At 47.1% G+C, this 23,986-nt stretch overlaps 2 pseudogenes; both read right to left on the minus strand.

Annotated features, from left to right (window-relative positions):
* Positions 1–175: 175 nt before the first annotated feature.
* LOC139789141 (lamin-B1-like) lies at positions 176–23,972 on the minus strand (annotated as a pseudogene).
* Positions 22,234–23,359, minus strand: LOC139789142 (calcyphosin-like protein pseudogene; annotated as a pseudogene).
* Positions 23,973–23,986: the final 14 nt, after the last annotated feature.

Below are 23,986 nucleotides of genomic sequence, written 5' to 3' on the forward strand. Positions count from 1 at the left end.
AATTGGTTTAACCCTTTGAAGTTCTCGGAGAATCGCATCTCACCACAGTGGGCACTTTTTTGCTGAAGCCGAATACTGTTGTATTTGCTCCCAATTGTGGGGCTGTATAATTCCTCTCCTCAGAGGCAAGTCTGGTATTCTCAAGTTTGACAGATTCTCAAGAGTCTCAAGTCCGTTAATGATCTTCTTGGTACAGCTTTACTTGTGCATCATGTTGCTTCCTCATTCCACAAAGACCCTGAGCCCATTAATGTTGATATTCAACTTGACACCCAGAATCAAGCCGAACTTAGTTTCATGTTTCTTTTTAGCTTCATTTATTTCCTCCACATATATATTTTTATGGAATTCCAAGTCCTCAATGAGACTCTGACATTGGTTTGTAAGATCCATATTCCGTAAGGTTTCATTTGCAAGCTGTTCCTTTACAGCAGCTAAAGCAGCTTCAAACTGTGCATTTTGAATCATAAAATCATTGAATTTTCAGGGATGGGAGGGACCTTGAAGATTACCTAGTTCCAACCCCCCTGCCATGGGCAGGGACACCCTCCACTAGAACAGGTTGCTCAGAGCCCCGTCCAGCCTGGTCTTTAAAAACTTCCAGGGATGGGGCTTCTACCACCTCTCTAAGCAACTTGTTCCGGTGTCTCACCACCCTCATGGTGAAGAACTTCTTAAGATCTAATCTAAAGCTACCCTCTTCTAGTTTTAATCCATTCCCTCTTGTCCTCCTACTACCTGACATCCTAAGAAGTCCCTCACCAGCTTCTGATTGATGAGAAGCAGAATTTTTTTACTATAAAATTCAGAGGAAAAAGGAGAAAAAATAGCAGCAATGGGGAAGAGCAAGAGGGGAGCAGCTGCAGTATCAGCAGCTGCAGTATCAGCAGCTGAGGAGAAAAGACAACCTCCGTCCCAAGAAGCAAAATTTATAGGAAAGAAAAGAAAAGGGGGGCATAGAGTATTCCCCCAGATATTTTTACTCACCTAGGAGAAATAAAAGCACCCACTAATATAAAGAAGTAACAAGAAATAGTGGGTAGCTTACAATACTGGAGAAGGCACATTCCTGACCTTTCAGTAATCTCACGCCCGTTATATGATCTGTTAAAAAAGCACTGACAGTGGGTATGGAACCATTCCCATGATGAGGCACTAAAACTATTGCTTTTGGAAGCACAGACGTTTGAAACGCTGGGACCTCTCCACCCATGTGACCTGATACCAACAGAGTGGAGTGCCTTATCATATCATATCACTTTTTGGCAAAAGGGGCCTACTGGAGCCAGAAGACAAATAAGTTTTTACTCTTAATCATTAAAGGATTCCAAAAAAATTATATTCTGTCCTGGAAAAAGGCCTGTTAACAGTAACCACAGCACTTAAGGAAATTAGCAAGGTAATGTCCTGGTTTGGGCCAGGATAAAGGTGATTTTCTGTCTTGTACTTTTGCTTTCAGCTAAGTCTCCTGTAAGTAGTTGCACTTGCTGAAATTAACAGCAAATCAACAGTTTCTCAGACAGTGTCTGCTTCTAGGACTGAAAACACTTGATGTTTATAGTTACTGCTAGAGACTGGTATGCAGAGCCAAGGACACTGCTCAGCTCTGAGGAAAACATAAAGAGGTCCCACCTGCATCCATCCTTTGGGGAGGAACAGACAAGATAGATGCCAGAATTGACCAAACAGAGTATTCCATCCCATATACGTCACCCTCAGTATAAATTTGAGGGATCATGATGTTGCCCGTAGTCAAGACACAAACCAACAGAGTGCCAGTTTATGTGGTGCTTTATTCGGGGCCCGGGAAACCTGAGGACTAGCGTCCCAAATCAGGATTCCAACGATCCCCGTTTTCGGTTCAGCTTTTATACCCTTTTTACAATGAAACCTTCATGCGGAATTTCAGTTGCGAAACAGTTACATACATCATGCAGATAACAATAGAGAGACATCCACGAACAGCAAATCTCATACTTTTTCAATTTAAGATATTGTTTTGACTGTCTCCCACCATCAACCCCCCTTACATGCGTAATAACCCTTATCTTCAATGTCAGTTTACTTTTCTTCATGTTCATGCTCGACTAATCCCTTTTGATAAGCTGTTCCCCTCTTCCCAGCGCATTCCTTGTCAGTTTCCTGCTTTTCTGTCCTGCTTGACCAGTCCAAACCTTAGCATAACTACTTCTAAATTTTCAGGTTGCAAGGCTCCCATGCCTTTCATTACTTTGTTTACTACATAGATCATGTAGTAAACACCATTTCTCTGATTTCTTTTTTATTATAAAAACAGGTGTGTTCCAAGGACTTGAAAAAGAGAAAGATCCTGACAGGATTAACTCCTGTAAGGAGAGGAGAGCAGGCCAAGCGGTTTGTGTGAATTTACTTTATGTAGAATTAAAACTTGTAATATATGTTAATGAATTTGTATTCATAACCAGTAAAATTTAGGGTTAAACTGAGAAAGAAGTGAACAAAGCAGCTGAGGCATGTCATTTTCCACTAGAACAATGTAACCAAACACAAGGCCAGAACGAGATTAGCTTCTGTCTCGAAGATAATTAAAAATGTAGGTCTTGTTCTTAAAACAAGATACTGCCAAGACCATTTAGGCGTCAGCTGGGTGTTGCCTATCGTTAGGCGTGGCAACCTGGTTCTGTCCATCAGCTTACAGACACCAATGTGGTGGATAGCAAAATGGCGTTTATTCGCAGGTGATACAGCCTTATATATCTTAGGCTTACAGAGACATTCCTGTCCGCTTACATCACTATCTTACTGCTGATAAGAGAAGGGGCTCTGTCTTCCCATACAGCACGATATCTTCCGACCGCCAGGCCCTAGCTAGGCCCTACCTGACTACGTTTCCCCCCTCCCTATGTTCAATTAAGTTACCAATATCAAAACCTAAAAATAAGCTTAAATTAAACAGACTGCAGGTATCGGCAATCCAGAAATGATCATGGACAAAACCATGCTGTTATACGTTGCTTCACCGAGGCTAAAGAGGTGGCCGGCCTCCTAGCCATCAGCGAGCAACATCTTCCAGTGTCAGTGTCAGACTGGACAGGTCTGAGACTGTACACCAGGGGTTGTTTACTTCGATATCCCAGGATTACTGATATCCGCAACCACATTAATTCTAGAAGCATAAGCTTAGAGTAACACAGACGCTTAACTAAAACTAGCTAAAACACAACAACCGTAAAAAGTCATTTGTGATATTAGTAAAAAATCCGTGTAAAAAAATATATATCTAAAAAACACGTATAAAAATATATACCAGAAACCTGAGTAAAAACATAAGGCACCGTGGATGGGTGGAAGTTAGTAACAGAGTGGAATTTGAGGTAGCTTAGGGATTGCTGGAGGTAACACTAATAACTAATACCAATAATAACTGATACTGTAAGTATATTCTTAAAGCAGCTGCTGGTGTTCTAGAAACATATTAACCGTCTCTAGTCGGCTTTTAACAAACCACAGGATTCTGTTCAGAATGCAGGGTCCGAAAATCAATGTCATCATGATCATTGCGATCGGACCTATCAGGGTAGATATCAGGGTGGTTAGCCATGGTGATTGGTTAAACCATGATTCGAAACATCCTTGTTGGGCTTCCCTATCTCTTTTTCGCTGAGCTAATCTTTCTCTGTTTCACCATCGAGTCTCTAACTACTCTGGTGTGATCAGCATAAAAGCAACACTCCTCTTTCAAGGCGGCGCAGAGGCCCCCTTGATGCAAAAACAGGAGGTCCAGTCCTCACCTGTTTTGCAAAACCACCTCAGAGAGTGAGGACACAGATTTCTCTAGAAAGGTCATAGACTTCTCGATTTTCTCTAGGTCTTCATCGATGGCGGCTTGTAGTTGAGACAGGCCTTGCTTCTGGGTCGCCAGGGAGGCCACTCCTGTGGCCGTACCGGCTACTCCCAGGCCGAGCAGTGTCGCTATCGTTACGGCTGTCAGCACCTCTCTTTTTTGTAGACCGATGTCTGTTTTTTCCCATTGATAATACATCTCCTCTTCTGGATGGTATAAGACCCTGGGAACAATCAAAATCTGCACACAAAAGTCAGTAGCGTGATTAAAAAGTTTAAGGGACACACAGGGGGTTACTCCCAATTGATGGCAAATCCACATTCTGGACGCGGATGGAATTGCTCACTTATGGGATTTAGCAAACACAACAACTTTTGCACAGACGGCACTGTCCCAGGTTGCCAGGGAGGTATTACCAAAACAAACTCCTTGACCTCTGACTTGGTTCAGGGTAATACCTTTTCGCAGTGTGCTCCACCTGCATTGGGCTGGACTATCTTCTGATGAAACGGTAAAAGAAGCGTTGAGGGCAATACCCTCATAAAAGGGAGGATTCATATCATAGCATAACCAACAAGAATTCGTGAGATTCGAGTTGGAGTGATTCAGCGATTGAAAAATGGCATCTAGCACGCTAAAAAATGGCTTGCCAGGCATGTGGTGGGGGTCCTCAATTGGTTTTTTCGAGGGAACTATCTGCTTAGTTAACAGAGGACTGGTTGGAATGGGGGTAGAGGTTGGCGAACTGTCTTTTCTTAGCTGGTTATCATTTTTAATTACAATATTGGGACCAACCGCTGCACTGTTCTTAATTTCTTGTTTTTTGATAAAGAACAGTCCCCCCCATCTCCGCCATTCTCCCAGTATCTAAAACCCCACGTTTTGCCGATTGTCCACCCCAAGTCATTCTCTTTGGTTACGTTCAACATAAGATATCTGCACCACACTTTGCTTCTAAGTTTTGCCCATACCCCACGACTGGGACCCCGCTGCGGTTGAATTATGCATCTGGCGCAATTATGAGGCCCCCATTGTACCTTTAAGTATTTGTCTGGTCCTGCACCTGGTGCCCAGTTAGAGGCTATGGTCTCACATCCCCAATAGAAACAATAGTATTGATCAGGGGCATTACAAAAAGATCTGCCAGGATTGGAGCTAGGGCACATATAGTACATTACGCGACCCAAACAAGGGTTTGTGGGGACTAAATCACAGGGGGATATCTGAAATCTAGGGGGCCCTGAGGTGACGACTTTTCGCAGTATTGTCTGATCCTCCCATCTTCCCAGCACCCATTCTCATGGTTGATGTTCATACAGACCGCTAGATGGCGTTACGAGCCCCAAGAGTAAGATTACACAAAAGCATTGCGCCCCCCCCCCTGCGGGGGCTGTTTCGCCGTGTTTTGAATTCTGTCGGCACAGGAGTCTCAGGTGCGGCGGAAGTCTCAGGAGCCGGCTGGACGCTTGTCAACTGGTCGTCCTCTCTTGCCACCGGGACGTACGGGTTAAGAGGGCGTCCAATGAAATAGTCCTGTGGACAACAACTCACAGTTTTCATTAGTTTTATTCTGGAGGTCTGGTTTAATAGACTTAAGCGGGCACCATTTAACTCTGCCGTCTTTTTTGACAGCGGCATACCCTCGCCCTGTCAAGACTAGTCTCCACCCATGTTCCCATTCTCCCAGCTCATCTCTAATTATGACCAGTGGGCCTTCTTCTAGTGCTCTGGTGGCCCAATGTTTTTGGGTGGGACTATTCACCTCCTCCCCCCTGGGGAATTGATTTAGTGCTAACAGGGCGGTTGCTAGTAGGCGTGCTTGGTCTCCTGAGGGAATGGCATTGATAAAGCCTTCTATTTTTGCTAATACCTCTAATTTAGATTTTAGGGTTTGGTTTGCCCATTCCACTATGGCTTGCCCTGTGCTGTTATACGGGATGCCATGTATTAGGGTAATGCCCCATTTCAGAGCAAATGCTTTGACTGATTTTGACGTAAAATTCGGACCATTGTCCGTTTTAATCTGATTAGGGACACCGAGCCACGCCATAGCTGACAACCAGTGCTGAATGGTTGCTTTGGAATCAGTCTTGAGGTGTTGAGTGGCTACAATCACCCCGCTATATGTGTCTACAGTCACTGATAGCCACGCTCGTGGTTTCAGCAATTGGCAGAGTGTGAAATCTGTTTGCCACACCTCGGAGGCTTTAAGGCCTCTGGGGTTTACCCCACTAGACCACAGCGGTGCTTTATGACAATGGGGACATGTGGCCACTATATATTTCGCATCCGTGGCTGAAATCCCGCATCTCTTTGCTAGCGCTTTAGCTCCGATGTGGAGGGACTCATGTAGCTGACGGGCATCTCTTAGTGTCCACAGTCCTTTTGCAGCTGCGTCTGCTTTCTCATTACCGGCTTGAAAAAACCCTTTAACTGGACTGTGGCTGTTGACGTGGATGACCGATATGGTACCTTTTCGGGAAAAAAGCGCTTCTTCTAGCATTAGAGCTGCTGCAGATGTTGACACACCGGACCCTGACATGGCCAAGCAAAGTTTGGCTACAAACATCAAATCAGTCACTATGTTGAGATGTTCTGTTGGGAACAGTCCGCACGCTAGCACTACAGCCGTCGCTTCTAGCTGCTGGACTGAAAGGGCAGGATCAGTCATCTTAATGCAGTGCCATTCTTCTCCTGCATGCCATACTGCTGCCGCGGTTGAAGTCACTGAAGATGCGTCCGTGAAGACTGTTGGTCCTGATTGGGGTCGGTCCATGATCTTTTGTGGAAGGTCAATGTCAACTACTGCTAACATTTGAGTCCAGGGGGGCTTTGTAGCATATCAGACTTCCCTGCCGAATCCGACGAGAGCTATGGTCAAATACTCTGACATCGCCACAGATTGCGTTGGGAGTTGTTTGCGGAAAGGTAGATATATCCTAGCGGGTTCAATGCCTAGGTGTCTTAGGGCGAGTTTTCTGCCTTTCATGATGAGGTTGCCAAGGCACTCGACTCCTGGAGAGAAGGCACGTGATGATTTTCCTAGGACTATCCATTGTATTGGTTGGGTTTTTTCAGGGGGGCCCTGAGCCAGTGTTCCTATTCCCCCCCCTTTTGTGAAGTGCACGTACAGATCAAGTGGTATATTTGGGTTCCACCTGGCGAGCGTACTTGACGACACCTGTTGCTCAATGAAGTCAAGAGAGTTCATTGCTTCTGTCGTCAAAGTTTTTCGCTCCCATGGATTTCTTCCTTTCAAAAGATCATACAGGGGGACCATGGTTTCAGGAGGGATCAGGATAATATTGCCAAGCCATTGCAAAGACCCCACTAATTGTTGCATATCGTGGAGTGTTTTGATGTTCCGACGGATTTTCATTTGAGGGGGGTTTACGTAGGAGCTTGTAATCTCTACTCCCAAGAAACTCACACATGGGCTTCTTGATCTTTGCGCTCGCAATTTCAAACCCATTTGTTTTTAGAGTTTCTGAAACCGCTGACACCAACTGGTCCACCTGACTTCCTGATGGTGCAGCGATCAAAATATCATCCATGTATTGAACGATAGTCGCAGTCGGGTCACTGCGTCGAACCGGTGCCAGTGCTCGGTCCACTGTGATCTGGCAGATAGTTGGTGAGTTGATCATTCCTTGGGGCAGCACTTTCCACTGGAAGCATAGGTTGGGGCGTTGGCTGTTTGGGAACACGATAGAAAAAGCAAACCGTTCTTTGTCCTCCTCGTGCAAGGGTATCGAAAAGAAACAGTCCTTAATATCAAGAACAGCACAAGGTTGTCCCTCTGGTATCATAGAGTTCATAGGCAGCAATGTTTGGACGGGACCCATTGGTTGAATTCTCTCGTTCACTTCGCACAGATCATGGAGGAGATGAAACCCCTCCCCAGTTCGTTTGGGTATTACAAAAACTGGAGTATTCCACGGGCTTGTGGAGGGCTCTATATGGCCTCGTTGTAGTTCGCGGTCGATTAGTTCAAGGAGAGCGTCCATTCGAGGCTTTGATAGGGGCCACTGCTCGACCCACACTGGGTCGGACGACTTCCATGTCAATCTAATTGGTGGGAGTGGGTACGCGGCAGTGGCCCTTAGGGTAAATTTGTCACCCTGGCTTTTAATAGGACTAGAGCATCTCTCCCTAGCAATGGTGGGACTCCTGGCATGACATATGGAAAAAGGTGTCTTCTCTGGCCCCTTTTCAGTGTGAAGTGTGATTGCTATTAATTGGTCACTCTTCCAAGCTCGGGTTAGTCCCCCGACTCCACCCACCATGGGGGCATCTACCAACTCCCAGCGTGAAGGCCAATTCGTCTCAGGAATAACTGTAACATCTGCTCCAGTGTCAATCAAAAAGGGGATACTAATGGTGGTGTCATTTGGGATATTATAGAGAGAACAGATCCCCCACACCACTGGCAGGTTGTCACATTTTACTGCCAAGGCCACCTTGGGGTCTCTCCCCCAGGGGGTGGTCCTTGCTGTCCCTGAGAAGAAGGCGGATTCGGCTGGGCCGTCGGTTGGACCATGAAGTTGGTCACCTCTCGAGGGGGTGGCGGGTTCGGGGGTGCCCCACCCCATCCGGGGTTGGCATAGCTGGGTGGCAAGTTCGGGGGTGCCCCACCCCATACGGGGTTGGCACAGCTGGGCCGCCCCACGTTCCAGGTGGGAGAGGATCGCACGCGACCCGGATGTCCTCTCCCTGCCCCATTTCCCTGGTTTTTATCTCTACGGTCCTTAGCAGAATGTCCTTTCTTTCCACAGGTCCAACACGGTCCTCTAGGTCAGTTCTTGGGTAGGGGAGGCGCTGTTGGTGGGCCTTCCAACCGAGGGCAGGTTGCTGCAATGTGGCCCGTCTGGCCGCATTTAAAACACGCCATCACAGCAGTCGATGTGCGGGCAGCCGTATGAATTGGAGCTAGATGCTCTTCATTTACAACATGCTTAATCATGTTTGCGAGGCTTGACCCCACCGGCAGTGATCGTAAGACTTCTCTGGTTTTTTAATTACATTGTTGGCATAAACAGTCTGCGACAACCAGGCCTTTCGCCTCTGCGGGCAGGGACGAAGATTGGAGGCGATCCACAAAACTTATAAAGCTCTCATTTTCATCTTGCTTTATTGTGGCCCATGGCAATGACTTGATAATAACTCTGGAGGCTGTGCGAATAGCTGCTCTGGCTGCACGGGTAGTTGTCATAACTTCGTGGGCCCGCAGGCCTATGGCTTGTGCCTGAGGGGTAATCATTGCTGGGTCTGTACCCATTAGTCGCTGTAGGTTGGAGCCATGTAATGGGTGATCCGCCCCAGTTACTTGGGCTAGTCTCTTCATGCAGTTTTCTTCCCAATCTTGTTTAAATACAATCATACCTGCCCCATCAAACATCAGTCTGCAAATGTATTTTATATCATACGGGAGCATGTCATCCCCCCCAAAAACCCCATCTACGAGGGTGGAGACCATAGCAGAATTAAGCCCTTTGTCCGCAATTGCTTTGACAATTGCCTGTACAGCCTTAGGGTTTACCGGCGTATAGCTCCTCTGTCCCCCACCCGCCACCTGGACCGGGAACACCCCTATGTCTGGGACCAAATCGGCGCATACATTCTGTATTTCCTCCCAGTTCGTGAGAGGAATCTTTTTAATTTGCGGTTCCTCTATATTGCGGACGGGAATGTTTTTGCTTTTAACCCTATCTGCCGCCGTTTCTTCCTTTTCTGAATTTGACTCAGTAGCGGACGACTCGTCCGAACTAATACTCGATCCGGAACCGGAACTCGATTCACTGGTTATTTCCGGACTCCGGTACTTTTTTCTCGAGCCCCGGTCCCACCTACTCCCTTTGCGGGTGGGCGGGCTCTGGCTCCGCCAGCTAATCGCGGGGGTGCTTGCCCTATGGGGGCATTTTTCCAGATGACTGCTCTGGTTGATCCTCAGCCCCTCACTCGCGCTCCCCTCCCCCTCCCCACCGCCCCCACCATTTTTAACCCTCTCATTCTCCTCCCCCTTCCTTGGGCATGCTGGTGTTGGTTCCAGAGCTTCCTTTTTGTTCCCGCCGGGGGCATCTACGCCCTGCCCTTCCCCTTGCCACTCGGTGCCATCTTGGGGCACATAAGGGGGCGGTCTAACCGAGATATTTTCTGACTCTGATTTCCCCGTGGCGCTCCTGGCCTCCTCGGTTAGCCCGTCCCAGAAGGATTTCGCTTGACTCTGTTCCTCCGCAAGGGGGGTGGGGTTCGGAGATTCGGGGCGGCGAGACGGGGATTTGGGAGGTGTGTTGCCTTCCCGCGAGTCTTTAGGCTCGGCAGAATTGCCGCTGTCTGGAGGACGCGGGGTCTGCGTGGCTGCCCCCACTCCCAATTTCGGGATGGCCAACAAACAGTCCCTTGCCGCCCTCCAGGTCTCCTGCTCTTGCATGGCCTTCTGCAGAGCCTGTATGACTTTCCCCCACGATTTAAGATTTTTCCCACTACCCGAGGACATCGTCTCCTCGGCTAACGCTTTAGTACATCTATCCCACACCTCAGGGTGGAGAATATCCACCGGCTGGTCAATGACCCCGGTCTGTAAAAGTCTCGCAACCGCGAGGGTAAAATCTTTGGGCTTACAATCAACCCCCCACTGCTTATGTATTTGGGATATGACCTTAACAAGGGCTTCCATCCTCCTTGTTGGTCTTGGTCGGGAGCGTCCTTTTCTTCCCTGGACCTGGCCGGGAGCGTCCTTTTCTTCCCTTGACCTCCCCTGCCGAGCTGGTCCTGCAGCTCCGGCCACCGTTCACTCTATTCTAGACAAGTTCCTGGGTTTCGGCACCACTTGTTGCCTATCGTTAGGCGTGGCGACCTGGTTCTGTCCATCAGCTTACAGACACCAATGTGGTGGATAGCAAAATGGCGTTTATTCGCAGGTGATACAGCCTTATATATCTTAGGCTTACAGAGACATTCTTGTCCGCTTACATCACTATCTTACTACTAATAAGAGAAGGGGCCCTGTCTTCCCGTACAGCACGATATCTTCCGACCGCCAGGCCCTAGCTAGGCCCTACCTGACTACAGCTGGGCACCAAAGAATGTGAACATCTTCACAAGAAAGGCATAAAAGATGTCACTACCAACAGATAAGAAGAAAGTTATGGAACATAAAGGATGTCACCACTGTTAAAAATGACCGAGACTCAATATTCTGTAAATGGTTTAATTCAATTAATAAGATTGAAATTGCAGTGAGCAAAACAGCGCTGGGTGCATGGGGAGTCTCCGCTCCACTCACACGCACCCTTCTAAAACTCTAGAATTACCTTATATTGATTACAATTCTATGAATATTAAAAAGGGGTGGGTTTACATATATATTCATAGGGATTACATCATGTTATTACAATATTCATGATAGGCGGAGTCTGGGTGGAGTCTAGGCGGAGTCCTCTCTTGGGGAGATATCCGGGGGTCGTTAGGGGGTCTTTGGATGAAGTAAGAAGTCTTCCTCAAACTTGAACCCTTTACCTTTCTTGTTTTCGCCGACTTCGTTATCTTGTGACAGAGCAAAATTAGACCCTAGCCATAATTTTTCCCTTATCTGCTGGTTGTGGCATTTTTATGTTGTCTCTGTGCAGATGTTTGCATTCTTTCGTGCCTCCTTAGCCTTGGCAGTGCCTTGTTATAAGAACAAGGCCCACACTTCAATTATCGCTGAGACAGAAGTTAGTCTCGTTAAGGCCTTGTGTTGCTTACACTGTTTTTTGTGGAAAATTATACGTCTCAATTGCTTTGTCTAGCCCCATATTCACTTTCTTCTTAGTTTAATTCTGAATTTACTGGTTAGGAATACAAATTCATTAACATCGTATATCACACCACCAACAAATAAGAAGAAAGTTATGGATAGAGTCTGATATTGCCTTGTAACAATATAATGAAGTCAGCAAGAATTGAGAATGTAACGATGTTGTAACCTCCCCTATTACTGTATAAATACCCTAACCCTTTCCCTTAACCCTCGGAACTCTTTGTCCAGCAAGAGCTGGGAGTTCCCCGGATCAGCAAATAAATACCTTTGCTGTTTAAAGGCTTAAAATTCTGTCTCTAAACAGTTTTATTAGGCCTTTTTGGCTTCGATTTGGCAACTGTGGCAGGACTGGACTCCGTCGTGCCATGATCCAGGGGGGCCCGGGGACGCTTTTGGGGCCCCCCCCGACGAATTCTGTCGGATAAGCCTCCCCTACTCCCTTGGCTCCTATGCGCCGATGGACACCAGACCTTCCTCATACTGAAAAGGTATTTATATATATATTTGTTTGGGTTTTGAGGCCTCCAGGGAAAGGGAGGTTTGAGTCCTCCCAGGATTTATAGGGGTTCGAGTCCCCCAGGATTTACAGGGACGCGGGGGACGCCCCCAGGCTGACGGGTTGGAGTCCAGTCTAGCTCTGAGTTCATCCCTTCCGGGGTTTGAGTCCCCAAGAGAATTTAAGTGTAGGCAGCAAGTGCCCGGACAGTGCCCCCCCCGCCTGTGCCCAGCTGGGGCTAGCCCAGGCACGCATGCCCGGGTTTGGTAGGGGTGGTTTCCGGGCAGAATTCCAGAGCCGGACGGATCAAAGTTAGCTCCTGATACCGAAAGAGCCAGCACTAGCTCGACTGACTCCCACGGCGAGACTCATCCCACGCAACATCTGGTGGAGAATGCGAGCATTAATTTCGGTCTAAACTGTCTCCCCGAGCGTTTTGTCCGAAAGTGACCCTTCTCCACAGACCGTCCGATACCCCGAAAAATTCGGGTAAGAGAAACTTTTTCTTCTCTTCAACACCGTTATCAGTAAATCTGACGATGGGCTCCTATGTGGGCAAACCTACCGGCACCGCCGTTGCCGATCAGATTACAACCCAGGCGGAAACGCAGGAAAACCTCCGCTACCCGAGTCCCGAAACGGCCTGGGACCTGTGGGGGGAGACGTACAACGTGCTGGCAAGTTTCCACTATAAGGAGGCCAACGGCGACATTATTGGTGCGGACAACACCTGGCGAACCGTTTGCAATCTATTAGCTTGCTTGAAAGCCGAAGTAGAAGTGGCAATGGCCACCGCCGCGGCCCCATTACGAAAAACCGAGGTATTTCCCCTGAAGGAAATGCCCACAGTAACCCCCTCGGCACCCCCCTTCGAAGGGGAGGAGCCCGGGAGGGCGCCGAGTGTAGCTCCGTCGGCGCCGCACCCCGAGGGGGGGGAGCCTGGGACAGCGCCGAGCGCAGCCCCGCCGGCGCCGCCCTCCGAGGGGGGGGAGCCCGGGACAGCGCCGAGTGCAACTCCGTCGGCACCACCCCTGGAGGAAGTCGAAACACCGGAAAATGATGGGGCGGAAACCGCGGCTGGCGGCACCCCCGGCTGCCGCGGAGAGCAACCCCCGATGCCGCCCCCGGCCCCACGGAAGGCTGCGAAGATAAAAGCAGCCCCTAAACTAAAGTGGCTGTACGAGGGAATCCTTAACCCCAAGCTCTTTATGTTTCTACTCCTGCTCCTTGTCTCTGGTCCTCCTGCCATACACTGCTGGGAAAAGCCCAGCTCCATCATCCTGTTGATCACCCCCAGGAGCCTGCAGGCTTCGCAGATGATGCCTTTAACCCTCAGCTTCTGCGGCTTCGTCGCCTTCACCAACCTCTCCCTGCAGACCAGTACCACCGGCTCTGAACAACGAGGCACCACGCAGCTAAGATCTTCGCGTATTTGTCATCTTTTCCCCCATAAAAAAAAAAAAAAAAAAAAGGGGGGAAATGTAGGCAGCAAGTGCCCGGACAGTGCCCCCCCCGCCTGTGCCCAGCTGGGGCTAGCCCAGGCACGCATGCCCGGGTTCGGTAGGGGTGGTTTCCGGGCAGAATTCCAGAGCCGGACGGATCAAAGTTAGCTCCTGATACCGAAAGAGCCAGCACTAGCTTGACTGACTCCCACGGCGAGACTCATCCCACGCAACATTTAAGTCCTTCCACTGCAGTGTGAAATACTTTTCAGGGTTAAGCGGTTTGAGTCCGGTTAACACTGATTTTCAAGGAGAAGGGTTTGAGTTGCTTTCGGGGTTCAGGTCCCCAGGAGAATTGAAGTTCATTCACAGCAGTGGGAAGGTACACTCTCTGTGTTGTATCGTGTTGATAACGGGTTTTTGGTAATGCTGTGGTTCATATGATCATATGGTGATGATTATGTTATTCTGTTGTACTGCTTGTAAGTAATCTAACAGTTTGAGTGGTTACGCATCCCTACCTAAGAAGTTTTATAGCTTTATCTTCGGGGGGGGGGGGGGGGGGGGGGGGTTGCGGGGAGTCTTTTGCCACTGCACCGGCAGTATCCATGGTTTATAGAGGCATCTTGTGACCGTAGGCGGTAAAGCAACGTGTAAGGTTCTGTGTAAAATTTTACCTGTGCAAAGTTCTGACTGAAAGTGCGTATGTGTGTATGAAAGTGAGTGAAACGCAATTTAATTGCGAAGCGAGAGTGGAGTCCCGATTTGCGTTTCCGTGTCACCCGCGAGGGGGCCGGCCAGAGACGGACGAAGCGATTGGTGTGAATGTGGGTTGTTAAAACAAAATAAGAAGTGCTCTCGAATGCTAGAATAAGTTGAGTAAGGTGTTGAAATTGCAAGTTGTTGAAATCTGAATAGAATTTGGTAATCCAGAAAGGGTCCCCCCCCACACAGTTGTAACCTCTGGAGTAGGCATAATGGGGACTGAACAGAGTAAGGAAATTAATGCTAAAACCCTCTTGGGATGCATTTTAAAGCATTGGAAAGAGTTAGGTGGAATTCCAGAGGGAAATATAAAGAAAAAGACACTTGTGAAATATTGTCAAGATTGGTGGCCTCTGTATAAACTAGATGATGGAGAAAAATGGCCACGGGGGGGGAGTTTAAACTATAATACCATCCTACAACTTCTGCTGTTTCTCCGTAGAATGGAAAAGTGGGATGAAGTAATGTATGCAGACATGTTCTTTACTTTAAGGGATAAACCAGAATGGCAAAAAAATTGTGGAATAAATGTATCACCTCAAAATCCCTTTGTGTTAGCACTAGAACGGGATCAGAAAAACAGCAAGCTAAAGGAACGCTGTTGTGATGCTTGTAGCATAGGGAAACGATGCCTTAAGTTGAAAGGAAAAAATAGTGAAGCGGAAAGTACCATTAGCCTCCAAGAATAGCAGCCCCTTGTGCCAGGATGTGGAGTACCACTGCCAATATCACAACAGGAAAGCGGCAGTAGCTCCGTAGAATTGGGAAGCGAGAAAAGAGAATTGAAAAGTGTTCCACGAAAGCCGGTAGGGGGAGACAAAGATGAGGAGAAAGCCCCGCAGGAGACAGGGAAAAGGGTGAAGAAGAGAGAGAACAGAGCAGACACCGAAAACCTGGGAGATGATCCCGGAGAAGGGACTAGCCATCCATATTACACAAGGGCAACCGAGCGAAAGGAAAAGGAAAGGGAGGCAGAAATGGCAAAAATAGGAGAGAGCAAAATTGGAAATAGAGAAAGCGAAACTAGAAGCAGAGAAAGCTAAGGTAGAAGCCAAAGCTGAAGCAGAGAGGGCAAGACTAGAAGCGGAAAAAGCTAGTGTAGAAGCTAAAGCCGAAGCAGAGAGGGCAAAACTGGAAGCAGAGAAAGCAAGACTGAAGGCAGAAAAAGCAGGAGCAGAAAATGCAGAAATAAAGACAAAAGCTCAGACCGGAGAGGGTGAAGTAGAGGGAGGAAGAGAAATCCCAGAGAACAAGGAAAAAGAGGTCCCAGAGAACCATACAATAGCCCCTCTTTGAAAAGTAATGCCCAAATTAGGAGAACAAGCACGGATAAAAATACCACTTACCACAAGCGACCTTAACAATTGGAGAGAGGAAGTGAAAAATTTGAGGAGAGATGCAGAAGGGGTCGCTAGAAAGTTTGAATTAACTGCAAAGAATTTAGAGGCCGATTGGGAGGATATTGATTTAATGCTATCTGAATTATCAGAGAAGGAAAAAGAACTTGTTTTAAAAACTGGAAGGGAGCAGGCTGCACTGCTATGGGAGCCTGTGGATGTAGGATTTCCAACTAGTAATCCAAACTGGGATCCAAACAACTGTGCCACTATGATTTATTGCTGCAATACAGAAGGTTAGTTGCACAGGGCTTGCGAAGAGCAATACCGAAAGCAATAAACTGGGGAGCCTTATTTGAAGTAAGACAAGGACAGAATGAAACACCAACAGACTTTTTAGACAGACTTAGAGCGGCAATGAGACAATATACCCCCTTAGATCCTGGGTCAGAACTAGGTAAACAACAACTGCTGGGATTGGTAATGGGGCAGTGTTGTGTAGACATCAGAAAGAAATTACAAAAACTTGAATATCCTGCAAATAGAGATCTGGAAATCTTAATGAATGAGGTCTGCAAAGTGTATAACAATAGGGAACAAGAAAAAGAAAAGAGAGAGGGTAAGAACCTTGCCAGAATTATGGCAGCAGTATATTCAACTCCAAAGCTTCCAGAGGCAAATGCTAGAGGTAGAGGGTGTGGTTATCCCAAGAGAGGGAGAGGAAGGTTCCAGCGAAATAAGGTTGACCCAAATCAATGTTTTTATTGCCGCCAAATAGGGCACTGGCAACGAGAATGCCCTAAACTAAACAAAGAACTTGGAAGGGCATCTGTTGTTCCGGTTGCTCATGATAGTGGTAACTGAAGGGGACCGGTGAGTCATTCCCTAGCAGACCCACTGGTTAAAATAGAGCTAGGGGAAAGTAAAAAGGAACTGGATTTTTTAATTGACACTGGAGCTACCTATTCAGTCTTAAATTAAGAGTTAATGCCAAAATCTGATGAATTTGTACATGTTGTGGGGGTGACAGGCCAAGCAGAAAAGGCTTTCTTCTTGAAACCTCTTAAATACAAAATTGGGAAACAGATGGGGATTCATCAATTCTTATACTTACCTAATGCTCCAAAACCTCTGCTAGGGAGAGACTTGTTAGAGAATTTAGGGCCCGTAATAAAATTTGATAAAGATAAACTTGAACTCCAGGTAAACGAAGAACAATTCATAACTGCCCTAAGTCTAACTATCAGTTAGACTAACTAACAGTTTTATTAGGCCTTTTTGGCTTCAGACTCTGGGATGGTTCAATGTGGCCTAGTTGTAGCTGTTCCTGCACTAGCTGTTTGAAAGAAGTCAGTTTGTCTCTTGTTTAGGGCCACTGGTCCACTCACACCAGCTTGGATGTGAGCCATCGCAGTGTGATGTAAACACTTTAAAAATACAAAAATATGTCTCTTGAATCAATCTTTTTTTTCCTTTGTCCCTGCTCTGTTGCAACATTCTGTTAATTAACATATGTTTACCTCACCATATGCCTGACAGACACCTAAAAGATAAGAATGTTTATCAGGTCGCCTCCTGGTGCATGGTGGAGACAATGAAAGTAGCAGGACACCAAAAAGATAAGGATGACTCATCTCCGGGAAGTCTGGAAGTCTGTGTGTGTCAGGGACTTATGCAAAAAAGGGACCCCTCTTCTTTTCCTGTATAAAAAAGCCCAGGAGAAAAGGAGAAGCAGCGGCTTTCCTCTAGACCCCCCCTCTCTCGGCACTTCGGCTTCAGCTACGGGACAGAGAAGCGGCAGGAGCGACAGACCCTACGCACCCGACTACAGCCAGAGGCCAGGGCCAGCGGACGGTGATAACATCTTAATTACTCCCTCCTTCTTTTCTCTTCTTAACGACTCTTCTCTCCAAAGTAACTAATTGTATAAATCCTAAATAAATCCTTGTAACTTGTTTAAATCATAAAGCCTTGTTATTTTTGTAAATTCACACTTCGTCTATGAGTAGTGGCTGAATTTTCCTTGCAAACAAAATATAAATAATAACTCGGATTGTAACACAGTGGTATGGTGGGTCTGCAGGTGCTGCTCTCTACAGTGGCCGCTATAAAAATCTTAACTGTCCTTGGAATTTGTTGAAACAGCTATGCCCCACTGAGCCATGCAGTCGTGTGCCCAGAGGTTCAAGGGAGCAGCAACAATATAAGGTGTCACAGTAGCAACTTGCCCATTAGGGTCCAGGATCCGTACAGTATTTAGACTTTTATGACTGACTGTAGTTCCGTCTATCCCTGCTACGGCAGTGGCGGGTGCAGGGGGCCAAGTAGAAGGCCAATCTTCTTGTGCAATAATGGTAAAATCAGCACCTGTATCTAGCATTTCTGCAATAGAAATTTGCTGTGGCGTGCGCTAGTACATCTAGGTCACAATTTTCAAAACTTAAAACACTATCTGCTACAAGGGGCTCCAGAACTGGACGCAGTTCTCCAAGGGGGGTCTGACAAGACCAGAGAAGAGGGGGAGAATTACCTCCCTTGGCTGGTAGCAACACATCTCTTGACGTACCCAAGGATACGGTTAGCTTTCTGGGCTCCAAGTGTACGCTGATGGCTCATGTTGAACTTCTTATCCACCAGCACCCCCAAGTCCTTTTCCCCAGGTCTGCTCTCAAGCCAGTCACTGCCCAGCCTATATCTGTAGCAGGAGATGAACTTCGAAGCGATGATAGGCTCTGAGTGAGGACAGGATCAGTAGAGGACTGGCCTCCAACCAGCACAGCTGCTGACCTGCTTCAGAATGAGCCCTTTGCCAGTCTCAGGCCCCGCCTTTTATTGGCCCTTGATCTTTGAGCATGCGCACTTGGGCCAGCCCTAACTGGGCACAGGTGAGGCTGAGCACCGACTGAGCTCATTACTCGGCAGGTCCTGCCACCTGCTGCCTACATATATCGGTGCTTAGGATTGCCTCCACCGAGATGCAGGACCTCGCACTTGGTCTTGTTGAACTTCATGAGGTTTACATGGGCCCACCCCTCCAGCCTGTCAAGGTTCCTCCGTATGGCATACTTTCCCTCAAGCGTGTCAGTCACACCACACAGCTTTGTGTCACCAGCGAATTTGCTGAGGGTGTGCTCAAAGCCACTGTCCATGTCACCGACAAAGATGTTAAACAAGACTGGTCCCAATACTGATCCTTTTTGGACTCCACTTGTCATTGGCCTAAACTTGGCCACCTGAGCACACTGCTGGCCCATGTTCAGCTTCCTGTCAATCCAAACTCCCAGGTGCCTTTCTGCCTGGCTGCTCTCCAGCCACTCTGTGCCCAGCCTGTAACGCTGCATGGGGTTGTTGTGGCCAAAGTGCAGGACCCAGCACTTGGCCTTGTTGAACCTCATCCTATTGGAATCAGCCCTACTCTCCAGTCTGTCCAGGTCCCTCTGCAGAGCCCTCCTGCCTTCCAGTTGATCGACACTGCCCCCCAACTTAGTGTCATCTGAAAATATACTAATGGTGGACTCAATCCCCTCATCTAAATCATCTATGAAGATATTAAAAAGAACTGGGCCTGGCACTGCTCCCTGGGGGACACCACTCGTGACCGGCTGCCAATTGGATGCAGCACTATTCACCACCCCTCTCTGGGCCCAGCCCTCCAGCCACTTCCTAACCCAGCACAGAGTGCTCCTGTATAAGCTGTGGGCTGACAGCTTTTCTGGAGAATGCTATGGGAGATGGTGTCAAAGGCTTTACTGAAGTCCAGGTAGACTACATCCACAGCCTTCCCCTCATCCCCCAGGTGGGTCACCTGATCATTAAAGGAGATCAGGTTGGTCCGACAGGACCTACCCTTCATAAACCTGTGCTGGCTGAGTCTGATCCCTAGTCTATCCTGTAGGTGCTGTGTGATTTCCCATAGGATGATCTGCTCCATGATCTTGCCAGCCACTGAGGTCAGGCTGCCAGTCATCCTTTTATCCCTTTTGATGGCTTGGCATGACATTTGCCAACTTCCAATCATCTGGGACCGCTCCATTGAGCCAGGACTGTTGGTGGAGAGTAGTTGCCAAGCTCTTCCGCCAGCTCCCTCATCAGCCTGGGGTGGATCCCGTCTGGTCCCATAGACTTGTGAGGATTCAAGTGGCTCAGCACGTCACTAACAGTTCCCTCCAGAATTTCAGGGAGGCTACTCAGATTCATATTTCTCTCTACAAGCTCCAGAAGCCATCTCTCCTCAGGACAACCTGTTTTACTTTTGAAAACTGAGGTAAAGGAGGTGTTAAATATCACAGCCTTTTCCTCATTTTTTGTAACTGTATTTCCCCCCATGTCCAAAAAAGAATGGAGGTTTTCCTTGCCCCTTCTTTTTCTACTGATGTATCTGTAGAAGGATTTTTTGTTATCCTTAACAAAAGTGGCAAGATTAAGTTCAAATCATGCCTTTGTCTCTAATTTTCTTTCTACATGACCTAACTATATTCCTAAGCTCTTCCTGAGTAGCCAGCCCTATTTCCCATAGTTTGTAAGCTCTCTTCTTTACCCTAATTTCCTCCAAAATCTCCCTGTTCAGCCAGACCAGTTGCCTTCCCTGCCGGCTTGCCTTTAGGCACACTGTGACAGCCTTCTCCTGTGCATTCAAGACTTCCTTCTTAAAGTATGCCCATCCCTCCTGGAGAAATAATTTTTTTTTTTTTTACATTTTCCTTTGTGCACTGTTTCCCTACTCTCCATATGGTGAAGCTTCATAGAAAAAGCATTATAGAATCAGATGGGTGGGAAAGGACTGTAGGCAGCAGGTGCCAGGACGGTGCTCGCCCCGCCTGTGCCCAGTTGGGACTAGCCCAGGTGTTGTCCGCACCAATAATGTCACCGTTGGTCTCCTTATAGTGGAGACTTGCCAGCAGATTATACACCTCCCCCCAGAGGTCCCAGGTGGTCTCAGGACTCGGGTAGCGGAGGGGTTCCTGCCTTTCCGCCTGGGCTATAATCTGCTCGGCAACGGCGGTGCCGGTAGGTTTGCTTGCATAGGATCCCATCATCGGTTTTACTGATGACGATGTCGAAGAGAAGAAAAGGGTTTCTCTTACCCGAATCTTTCGGGGTATCGAACGGTCTGTGGAGAAGGGTCACTTTCGGACGAAACGCTCGGGGAGACGGTTTAGACCGAAATTGCTGCCCGCATTCTCCACCAGATGTTGCGTGAGACGAATCTCGCTGTGGGCGCGAGCTCGGTTCGCGAACAGAGTCGATTGAGCTAGTGTTGGTTCGGGCTAGTATCAGAGAACTAACTTCGATCCGCCTGGCTCTGGAACCACTCGAACCACACCCTGCCGAAATCGGGCATGCGCACCTGGGCTAGTCCCAACTGGGCACAGGCGGGGCGAGCACCATCCTGGCACCTGCTGCCTACAAAGGACCTCTTATATCAACAACCCTTGATCCACTTCCGCGGTGGTTGCTAGACAATTGCTCTGAGTGCTACATCCAGTCTCTTGTTAAAAACTTTCAGGGACAGAGAATCCACCACCTGAAGGCACTGAAGACCTCAGAACTGAAAAAGCCTCATTGCTGTGACCAGGATGGCAGGTTTACATCATTTTTTAAGCAAACAGATTATAAGGAGACAAGGAAGTTACAAGTTCTTGAATATCCAGAAAGTTCCTTGAAGTCACAGCTTGGTCAAAAAAAAGTATAAATACAAAAAATAGCAAGCAAGTTCAGTTGTAGGTATGTGCAGTCAACAGTTATCAGACCAGTAAATGCTCCAGGAATAGTGAGAAAATACTGCAACACACATATTCCCTTTAAAAAAAATATTAGTGAGATCATCTCACAGCACAAAAAGAAAGAAATGAACAGGGGGAAAAATCTATTAGCAGGCCTACAGAGGTTTGAAAAAAAGCATGCACAGGAAAGATGCCCTTATGCTGCCTTATAACCTAGGAAGAAAACAGGGTTTGAAAGAGCATTTTGTATTTATTCTGGTCCATGTCTTCCCTTTCTGATTTGTTTCTCCTTTCAGCTTCCCAGCACTGGGAGCTCACATGCTTAGAGCAGTGAGCTGAGCAGTTGCTCCATCCCACAAGTGAGATGTTGCAGTGCTTCAGATGAGAGGGCTATGTGACCCTCCTGGGCCAGATTTCCCCATGTTCACAACAATCTTCCCCACACCACCATCCATCCAAAATATTTTGGCTTCATCCTCTTGCAACCTCTGTCAAGCAGAGTTGTATTTAATGCTGGAGGAGGAAATATATTCAAAAGCCACAGGGAGCTACAGCAGATGTCTGAGAAGGAGCAGCTTGTCTCAGAAAAGAAAACTCATGACAGATGCAGGGAGAAAAGGGACAGATGTGCCGAGTGGCTGGATGCTAGATATGCCCTCTGATTATGCTCCAATCCCCTGAGGCTGAGCCTACTAAAGCATCTGGGTATTATTTCTGCAGATTGACTTTAATTGGCACAGTTACTGGAAGCTGTTAACAAGGAAAATGAGTGTGTTGTTGTGCATACATTTAATTGTGGGAATGTACAAAAGTAGGAGGTAAAATCTTGCCCCTTTAGTTGTATAATCAGAGTTTCCAAGCATTCTTCACCATGACAATAAAATAGTGAAGCCAATTTTATGCCCCAAACAAGGCACGGACAGAATAACTGCTCAGAGACAAAGTTTGTAGCCTTTAAGCAGGAGGTATTTATTAACGGCCGGGGAGCAGCCAGGTTTTCCTGGGCAAACTGCTCCAGTTCAGCAATCTCACAATTCAGCTTTTATACAATTTTCCCAGGCAATTGCAACATACATTATGAATATTCATTATATTGCAACATCTACTTTTAATATTCATAATAGGCGGAGTTGAGGCAGAGTTAGAGGGTTGGTCTTCAATTTGGGGAGGATTTTTGGGGTCGTTCCTGTATTTCATCCTCTTGAACTGGTGTCCTTTCCATAACTTTTTCCTAATTTGGATAGTCTCCTTGTGCATTTGGCAGGGTCTTAGTGACCTTGGCTCATCCTAAAACTTCTGAGGCTACTGATGCCAAATTTTATGTTATTTTATAGTTTTAGTGTTCTTTTCTGTCAACCTGCCCTGTTCTCTCAGACAATTTATTACCTCCGTATTTTCCTAATGCTAAGCTTTCTTATAGTGCATTGCATTTTATGTTTTAACTCGTTATTTCTCGAAGACTGCTTCCTTTTGGGCGGCTTCAATAGATATCTGTGTCTATTGAAGCTCTTAGTCCTGCATGGTAGTTCATGAATTCTTCTGTTGTGACTTTCCCATTTTTGTCATAGGGTGAATCAAAATTATCCAGAAATGCCCTAAAAACCTGATCTTTAGTCCAGTCTCCATTTTGGTATTTGGGGTGCTCCTTTGCACTATACATCATCTGTAAGCGTTCAATTGTTATGACACCATCTACAGTCTTATTGAACTTCCTAAATGCCTGCATGATCTCTTTTCTTGCATTCAACATGGGAGGTCTCAGTGTAATAAGAAATTCCTCAAAATCAGTTTTGCCATTTTTACCAAATATCCAGAAAATCTCTTCTGCTTCTTCCTTGTCTATCGTCATAGCATAATCATTTAATCGTTTCACCACCTCTTTGAAATGGAGGGTCCTGCTGTTGTCATCATCCATAACCCAAAATACTCTGCCAAGTCCTTGCAGATGCCTACAAATCCACTTGCTAAACATTGCAGACAGTTTTTCACTAGGGTCAGTTCTTCCTTCCAACCCTTGCCATTTTCTTTTGTGACTTTGGGAGTGTGTCTGGAGCCCTTGCCAGTGAAGACTGAGGTAAAGAAGCCATTGAGAACCTCAGCCTTGTCCATATCACTTGTCACTAGTTTTCCTGTTTCCTTTCTGAGGTGGCCCACACCATCCCTAGTCTTCCTTTTGTTGTCAATATACCTATAGATATTTTTGCTATTCCCCTTGATCTCCCTGGCTAGATTTAATTCTAACTGAGCTTTAGCTTTTCTAACCAGGTCTCTTGCTGCTTGGACAGCTTCCTTCTATGCCCCCCATTCTAGATGTTCTTTTTTCCATTCCTTGTAGAGTTCACCTTCTAAATCCTCCATTTCTCCATCTAGAATTTATCACCAAGGGCTGTGGCCAGTGCAGCCTCCTTAGAATTGAGGGCTGCTTCAGTCTCTTGCAGTTTGGCTTGGATCCCATTTAGATCAGAACACTTTTTTGTATATCCACCAAACAGCTGTTCCTTCTCGCCACGGAGCTTGCACAGCTCGATCATCAGCTTGGCCCCCTGCTGAGCCATGTTGTCCAGGCTCCTGGGAGAGTCTGACATGTCAGCTTCACTGA

This window comes from Heliangelus exortis, chromosome W, assembly GCF_036169615.1.
Source record: "Heliangelus exortis chromosome W, bHelExo1.hap1, whole genome shotgun sequence".
NCBI lineage: Eukaryota > Metazoa > Chordata > Aves > Apodiformes > Trochilidae > Heliangelus > Heliangelus exortis.